This window comes from Condylura cristata, unplaced genomic scaffold (genome assembly GCF_000260355.1).
Source record: "Condylura cristata isolate star-nosed mole 26May11 unplaced genomic scaffold, ConCri1.0 scaffold00013, whole genome shotgun sequence".
Taxonomy (NCBI): domain Eukaryota; kingdom Metazoa; phylum Chordata; class Mammalia; order Eulipotyphla; family Talpidae; genus Condylura; species Condylura cristata.
This window is the reverse complement of record NW_004567114.1, coordinates 36,104,540-36,113,845: the sequence shown is the minus strand read 5'-3', so window position 1 is coordinate 36,113,845 and position 9,306 is coordinate 36,104,540. Positions and strand designations below refer to the sequence as shown.

Here is a 9,306-nt window from a genome sequence, read left to right as displayed (position 1 = left end):
CTTCACCACGGTGCTGACCTACATGACACAGTAGACCTCTCCCATCTTGCCCAGGGCTCCCCTAAGCAGTGTATTTCAGTAAACCCACCAGTTCTGCTCCCTAATCTGTCTCTGGTGAATCCTCACACACCAAGCACCTATGACTTACACCACATATGACTTATGTATGCATAAATAAAAAAAACCTTTTTTTAAAAAAGTTAAAGGTTGGCAACTCTATTTAAAAAAATTAATCCAAGAGCCATGTTTTGGTCATTGTCCTCTAGTGGCATTGTTATGTTCATTAGATAGGATGGAAAAGTGCCCAAGCACAGAATCACTGATCATTTACAAGTTCAGGATACTAAAGAGTGGATATTATAGTAGATACTCAATTTGGCCTTCAAGAAGATAAGGCTGAAGCTAATGTCAAATGCTATATTTATTCATATCTGAAGGTTAATGTATATCCAGTTTTTCTTTTTTCCTTCCAGATTCATTATTTCTGTTGTCTTCTATTTCCCTGTTGCCGTCATTCCAAGATAACTTCTCTCTTTTCAGAACCCTGTAGATCTTATGTGAAGTCCCACTTACTTGACATTCAGTCATTGTATTTTGTTGAAATATTTCTGGGTTCATTGTTTTGCCTGATTGTTTAATTTTTGGTTGCATAGTCTCTTCTACTATCCCCAGATCAGTAGTAAACTATCTTGAGGTATACAGCATGGGCATTATTTTCTTTAGATCCTCTGTAGCCCTTAGCTATGTGTCTGAGAGAACATACACTGTGTGAATGAATTAAAATATGACACAATTCAACCATTATGAGCATTGAGAGAGGAAATATTATTGGGTCTGTCTTACAAAGGGCAGTGGTAGTGCTGAGATCCACCAAGCTTACTATTCCATGAATTAGAGTGGAATGAGCAAGTGGCCTGAAGCTGTGTTACCTGTGCTGGAACCATATTATTAGTTCACATGACATAGGAAATCTGCAATTGCTGTATTACAGGTTGAGGGCTAGGTCTGTGTAAATATCCTGCTTCAAAATGCTTTGATAAAGAACATGTATCTGGGTTTATATGACCCAGTTAAATGATATAAGTGAAAGTGACAGAGGGTTTGACTACAAGCAGCCTGGCTCCAAAGTTTTGGTCATGCAAGGCTACACTACCGTCACAGAAGTAGCGCAATCATCATTTAACCGCATGGACCCAGATCCTAGGGAATCTGTGCTGGGCAGTGCCACCGCCTCTCTGCCAGCCTCTCTGGGTAATCCAGTCTTCATTTTCCAGGTCACCAAACCTGGTCCTGGAGGGAGGACAATGAGTAATCCTTAATTAAAGTTCTGGCAGAATATGAGGTGTCCTCAGGTATGTGTGGTTCAGAGTTAGTCTGAAAGGTCAGTAGGGTCAACCTGCTGTGCCAGTGGCCACAGCCTTGACCTTCCAACCAAGGTATTGTGAAAATGAAAGAAATTACAATAATTATGCCAAAACCTTCAGTGTAAGCTGACATTGCCCCAGGCAGCTTTAGCTGTTGGAACCTGTCAAAGTCTCCAAAGAGAGTAAAAGATGCAAGTAAACTTGGTAAATGAGGAGGGTAAAATTTGGTGAAAAGCATAATACCTAGGTCAGAAATCAAATGCTGACAATGTTCAGAAAAGGATTGGGCAAGTATATAGGACAGAAAAAAAGCAAACAAGGTATCTAGACACAGAACAATATGGTAGTTTGTGTGTGAGATAAGGTCGGGAGAATTAAGGAATTGAGAATAGATTTCAAACAACTACTTGGGAGGTTAGACACAGATTAATTTAACCCTGGATAGTTCATGGTGAACTTGAGAGAATCTGGGTTTGCCACCTTGTTATCTTCTAGGGACTGGGATTGTTCCATATTCCTGTTAGGAAATGTGCAGTTCTGAGTTTTATGAAACGTCCAGTGACAGGACCGTGTATGTAAGTAAATTTGGAAAGTTTCAGAAGCCAACTATCCGATAGAGGAGATTGGGACCGTCTCAGTGTCCTAGAACAAAACCCTGGCACAGTCTCCACTGCTTAGGAGGGAAGTGGGTGCTCAGTATGACAAAGACCTAAGATCCAAATGCAAACGGAATGTGAGTCAGCAGCACATGTTCAGATAAAAAACTACAGGGATTTAAAAATCACAATTTGGAAAGAAAGTTTTTGTTGTTCCAAGACTTGCCCAGGACTTCATGAGAGTAGTATGTGCAGTTTTAACTTAAGACTATTTTTTTTGTATTTTTGAATTCCTAAATGATATGTTTATACTTGTATTTTATTTTGACTTTTTTAATAATATAATAGTTTATTTTTACATCATTTTGTACATTTTTTTCATCTCAATTGTAATCCCCTTGGGTTTCCCATCACCGAGTCACCCATGTGCCATCACGATAGTCCTGTGCACTTCTCTCCCCCCAACCCGTTTAAACTTTAGGTTTTTTTAAATGAGCAAAAAATTAGAGTTCAGATAGATTATAGTAGTCGGAGCATGGCCTTGCATGAAATTTTGTGAGAGAATGAGAATGGTAAGGTTTAACATCAGTTTTGAGGTCCCATGAAGGCTGTGGAGCAGAGGGGAAGGTGACAGGACACCAGCACTACAGTTTCGGTGCCAGGTTAGCAAAGCGTGTGCACAAACGGAACCGCGAAGTTGTGCTCCCAAAGTTAGATAGATGTGTGAACAATTGGCAAATCAGTAACATGTGAGAAAGAAATTCCTGGCAGTAAATATATATACATATTTAAAGATTTATTTATATATACATATTTAAAGATTTATTTATTTATTTATTTAAATAAATCTTTAAATCCAGTCTTGAAACTGGTTGGAAGGGAGAAGGTAAAGCCAAAGTCAGGACTGGGGTACAGGCCAGAGGTGTGGGGTGGTGCGAGGATTCACCAGAGACAGAGTGGGGAGCAGAACAGGCTGACTGACGAAGTACACTGCTGAGCAGTGGGCGGGTCAGGGGAGGTCTGCCACGCCATGTGGTCACCTCTAGGGTGGGGATCGAACTCATGTTGAAGTGGCTTTAGCTTCTTAGTGCTTTGCTTTAACCCACTGCGCCACCAGAGAGGGCCCATAGTAAATATTTTTTAATTAAAAAAATAAAAAGAGAGAAAGACTGGATCCTCATTATTTCATTTCTCCACAGTTGACTGAGAAGAAATGTGCTAGTGAGACAGCACGAGATCATGTTGGTGAGGTCCTAAAGAAGAACTTTCTGAACAAGTGCTGGGGCAAGGAAGGGCTGAAAGGCCTGGCCCTGGAGTCTGTTTATGATGGCACAGAAAATAACTCGTTCTGAGTTTTCATTATAGAACGTTTTAGATGTAAGATGAGGAAGAGACTGCAGGGGTCTCGACAAATCTGGAAGTCTTGAAACTGGTTGGAAGGGAGAAGGTAAAGCCAAAGTCAGTGAATCATTAAAGAGGATAAAATGAACTCTGTCCCTGAGTGCTGGGGTTGTGGAGACAACTCCCCACACGTGGGCCCTGCCCCCACTTCTGAAATCCAGAGGGTGATGCTTTGACATTGCCTGTGACCTCACCAGTGATCTTTCTCTTCCTTCGTGCTAGGTGAGTCACCTGGGTGGGGGCTCTGCTTCTGGCACAGAGGAGGCAGCTGGAGTCAAGAATCATTTGTCCCATTTGAGCTGGGAGGAGCAACGTTGGCAGCTGCCCTCCCAGAAACTTTAACCTCAGAGCTTTTTCCTGTCTGGTTGGTAACCCAAGGCAGAATATGCCCTGTGCTGTGGTCTGGCCCCTGGCTCTTTTCTCAAGAGAGGAGGAACACCCTTGTATGGAGCAGCAGCCAGCGGTGCTGGAATCAGCTTCAGTTAACAGCGGTTATCTCGTGTAGCAAAGACACCCCTGTCAGCACTGAGCACCTCTTAGGGTTCAGCATCCCGACTCTAGAAACCTGGTGGCAGCTGGTCTTGGATGTCCTTCCCTCAGAGCTCAAAACCTTGAGAGGGTAAACCAGAGCAGCACTGCTGGCTCAGGAATGAGGTTCTGGTCTCTTTAGCTGGATTGTTTTTTTGTTTTTTTTTTGATTTATTATTTATACATAGAAGAACTGGGGCAAAGGCCAGAGGTGCAGGGAGGGCAAGGATTTGCCAGAGACAGAGCGGGGAGCAGTGTATATCACTGATATACACTGCTAAGGGGAGCAGCGGGTGAGACAGGAGAGGCCTGCTGTGCCATGTAGGCCACCTCCTGGACTGGGGATTGAACTTGTGCTGCAGTGGCTGTGGATAACTTCCCAGTGCTACACTTGAATCTGTTATGCCACCAGGGAGGGCCTGGATTGCTATTTTCTGTTTATGAAGTGCATAATATAAATTGGCAATATATTACTGGGAGATTCATGGTTGCTCGGTAGGAGGTTAGCAGGAGAGAAAGGATGTAGAAACCTACCTTTCGTGATATGGGTCTTGTTTAACTATCTTGACATTGGCTCTACAATCACTAAATTGAGTAAAAAGGAGAAGCATAGCACTAAGTGGTCCCTCTGCTTCCTGATGTGATTCTTACAAAGAAATCCTGCTGCTCAAGGACTCTGTCTATGTTTTGGCCTCTAATGCTAGTCCTTGGCTTGCCGAGCTTATTGGCTAGTATGGCTTGACACAGACACTGGTGCTAAAGTGACAAGTGAGACAAACATGAATCAATCCCATGGAATGTATACCTAGCAATAGGAGCCAGATTGTGAACAAATAAGCAAATACATTAGAAAATATCAGATAGCGATATTGATAGATAGAAAATATCAGATAGTGATAGGTTCTAGTAAATCAGGGCATTTGATGGACAATTGGTATTGGGGTGGGGGAATGACTTAGTTTGACCTATGAGAAACAGGTTTGCAAAAGAGATGACTGAAGAGGTTAATCAGCATCTCGGATATGACAGCAAAGAGTCGACTGGGTGATGGTGCAGGGAAAGGTTATCCTCACAGTGGGGACCAATGATGGAAAGGCCCTAATCTGGGAAGAAGCTCAGTGTTTTGGAACAAACAGAAAGTAGGCCCAAGTGGCTGGAACTGAGTGAGGCTGGGCTGTATGAGTCTGGAAAGTTTAACAGGGATCAGTCTTGTGGACAGTGGATTCAAAATGATCCTGGGATTGCTTTTGATCTAGTTTGCCCTACTTAATTTCAAACACGAGGAAGCAGAATCCACAAGGTAAAATTTGTCCCTCTGTCTCTATCACATCCAGCTCGGTCATGCTACCTACACTTGCAAACAAGTTCTGACATGCAGTCTGAACTTGTCACTTTCCAAGAAACTGCCTAAAAAAATGACTCCTGAGTGTTATTAAACTTTTAAGTGCTTATCCTTTAAAGCATACCACAGCTGTACTATCTTCGACTCTTATTCAATGACAATTAGAAAATCATGGGGCAAAGCCTATCTTTTTTTTTTTTTAAAGATTTATTTATTTATTAATACAGAACTGGGGTACAGGCTATAGATGTGGAAGGCGAGAGGATTCACCAGGGACAGAGTGGGGAGCAGAACAGGCAGGTCGACGAAGTACACTGCTGAGGGGAGCAGCGGGCAGGTCAGGAGAGATCTGCCACGCCATGTGGATCACCTCTGGGGCAGGCGGGGATTGAACTCATGCCGAAGTGACTTAAGCTGCTTAGTGCAGTGCTTTAACCCGCTGCGCCACCAGGGAGGGCCGGCAAAGCCTATCTCATAGAGCAGGTTGATATTCTCCATAGAGATAGATCATTTGAACATTTGCTTATCCTTAGGAATTATTTACATTTTATAAGAAAAAAAATTGCACTAAAATCCTGTGTTCATTCATCTGTTCTGTTTGCCATAAAGGATTTTTTGTAGCCAGTATTACCCTTCAGATTTTTGGTCCTGACCCAAGAGGTTTGAGTAGGATGTGGAGAAATGGCTAGAATAGCATGATGGGAGGAGGGAAGTGTGTGTGGGTGTGAGGCAAACATATGCCAGTGGGGAAGTGGGTAAAGTAGTTGGGCAGCAGGGTACAGTCTGGACACAAAGACTGAGAACTTAGGTCTGATTCCCAGCTTTGCCTTTAAGTGGTTGTGTGAATTTGGGCCAATGATCTAATCCCTATTCCTCATTTTCTTTACTCATAAAATGGGGTAGTCATAGTATCCTCCTCACAGGGAATTAAACAAATTAATATCTATAAAACATTTAGAACCATGTTTGTTACATAATAAACACCATATAAATGTTTCAAAGATTAAAGAAAGTCATAAAAACATAGAATTATCTGTCATCACCTGGTAAAAAATAGAGGACTTGTTAATGCCTTACATTGTCTCCAAGGTGAGAGCTTAGTTTGACTATTTAATGTCACAGACCAAATGCACCTCTTCATGTTATGACTGGACTATATTTCCTCCACAAGGACATATGGTGTAGCTCCTACAAGCAGGAGGAGTTAACATTCCATTGCATATAAACATTCAGAATCAGAAAATTGTATGGTAAGTTATGTACACACAAGACATATGTGGGTATATACATCTTGGTTTTTCAAACAGCAACAATATTGCCTAAGGGAGCAGTAGCTCTCCCATCCTCCTTTGTGTTGAAAAGAAGGTTTATGGAAGAAGACATGGATCAAGGTTCATTTTGGAAGAAATGAGACCTTCGTTCGCAAAAAGATTGAGGTTAGCTTAATTAAGCATAAACCAATAGCAACAGTTGTGCTGAGGGACTAGGAGACTGTTGTGCTCTGCCCTCGTTAGTATTTGTAGCCTGTAGATCTCCCACCAGTCACATGTGATGGCAAATGATACACTTGTTTTCTTGACCTGACATGTTCAGCTTTCATATTTTTTATATTTCTTCGTGATTCTCTTTTATTACCTGGCAATTGGACTCTGAACTATTTTCTTTGTCTTTCTTCTCTTGTCTTCCCTTTTCTCTTTTACATTGAATTAGAATATACTGGAGAAAAGTTCTATTCTTCCTACTAGGATGTTTTGAATGAACGGGAAGAATATCCTCCTGCTTTTGTCTATGAGTAAGGTGATGTCTTTGAATAAGAGATGGTTTAGTTGGGAAGGCACTTCAGAGTCCATTGGAATAATTCCTTAGTTTTTGGTTTTCATGGAACATGTGGAAGTTAATGTTTATACAATGCACTAAGGTAAATGGAGGAGATTGCTTACTGTGCAGTGCCCAGCCTTAGTACTCCAGCTGACCTCAATTCTGTTTGAGCGCTCTAAAGGCTAACGGGAGCCAAGCTTGACAGAAGCTCTGTACTCTAAAGGCTAACGGGAGCCAAGCTTGACAGAAGCTCTGTACTCTTCAAAGCCAATCCTAGGGACTAATATCTTATTGAAGTGTAGCGAAAAGTGGGCATTGAGGATCACCCAGGAGGTGTTATGTTATGGACTTGATTGCAAAGTTGCTGAACTTTGTCCACATTCCATTGGCCAGTTCTTGTCATATGGACACATCTGACTGTAAGGGAGGCTTATAAACCTAAACTAGGTTTAGCTGTGTGTACAGGAGGAAAGTCAGTAGGCTTGGTGAATAGTTAGCCTGCTTCTGCCATAGGGAATATATGACCAATTATGCTCCAAAGTGACAGAGCTGAAATAAAGACACACATTTTTTCTTTAAAGATTTTATTTATTTTTACATAGAAGAACTGAGGTGCTGAGGTGTGGGGGGTGGGAAAGGGTGAGAGAATTCACCAGAGACAGAGTGGAGAGATGGACCAAAACACACTGCTGAGAGGTGCAGAGGCCAGACAGGAGAGGTCTGCTGTGCCATGTGAGTCACCTCCCTGGCGGGGGATCGAACTTGTGATACAGTGGCTGCCAATAGCTTCATTGTGCTGAGACTTAACCTCTTGTGCCAGCAGGGAAGCCCCCCCTAACACAGTGCTCTCTTCATCACAGTATACTCTGCTGTATCTCTCACACTAATTCAAGAAGAAGGTGCTTGGTCTATACTCTAAGAAAAATTGGTGTGATACAAAAGTACTAGCTACGTTCAATACAAGAAAGACTGAAAAACATGATTCACAAGGACTTAGGAAACCAAAATTGTACCTGATGACCTCAAGGACCATGTTTTTAAAGTGACTCCATATTGATCTACAGATGAAGTGGGATTTAGAAAATCCAAGCTAATACCTGCTAATAATACTCTGGACCAAAACTACCTAACCAGCTTCAAAGGTATGTACTCTACCCATAAAAAATGTTCTCCATGGTATAAAAATGGCAGACCATGACTGAAGTTCATGATGAATTCAAGACCACAGATAGGTATTTGCTTCATCTGTTCTGTGTTGGTTTAACTGAAAAAAAAAAAAAAAAGTCAAATTTAGAAAACTTCTTACATTCAGTCAAATCTTGAAGAGGCTGATGAAAATCATGACCTCACAAGTCTATATAAATGTCTTGAAAGACTGGTCAATAAATCAATTCCAGATAGCACTGGAAAGACATAGAAAAGGCCTGCCAGTCTATTTTACTTCTGTCTGATGTGTTTATTAGAAAAATAAAAATGCTGAAGAAGTCCAATTGTGAACAGGGAAAACTCATGGAACTTCATGGTAAAAGCAATAATTCTGGAAAATCTGGGGATGGGACAGGTGCTAATACTGAACAGGTTGATAGGTGTGAGTCGCCAGTCAAAGAATCTGCTTAAAATTCAGACCTTTATTGGTGACCATTAAAAGTCCTATTTGTGAGGGATAAAGAAGGTCACAATTCATTAAATACAATTCTGGTCTACCTCAGTCAAATTCTACTCACAGGAAAGGCCAGATACAACATGTGGGAACCCCACAAGGAAGGGTCAGCCTTGCCTTCCAAATGATAGTCTCCACTGTACCATGAATTCTTTGTAAGAAAAGCAGCATCCGGATCCTAAGCAGTGCTATTCCTTACTTCTTTTGGTCCTTCCCCACTTGCTTGCTTCCTGAGACCAGGGGGCAAGAGGAGGGTTATTGCATGGATCACTGCAAACACCTGTCTCTTGGTTTTACCTCAACCTTTGATTCAAATGTTTTCACTTCCTCCCCTTCTTATGTTTGGCCCTTTGGTCTCTCTCCCCTGAGCTGACTTTCATCATCCAATTAGAAATAACACCCTCTTCTTGCTACCAGTTTCTCTGGGAACCATAGGGAGTCAACCCCACGCCTCCCGTACTCCCCATGGGGCCAGCCCTGCTTCAAAGGAGCGTGGCCGCGGCACCACCTCACGGCTGAGCTTCCCTTCTGTTTGAACAGCTTCCATTGCTCACCGCTGATCAGTAACTCAATGATTCATTAAACACACAAACAATG

The 9,306-nt window shown here is 42.0% G+C and overlaps 1 pseudogene; it reads left to right on the top strand.

The window, feature by feature from the left end:
• The first annotated feature begins 1,061 nt into the window (after nucleotides 1-1,061).
• Nucleotides 1,062-8,666, top strand: LOC101630513 (annotated as a pseudogene).
• The last annotated feature ends 640 nt before the right edge of the window (nucleotides 8,667-9,306 follow it).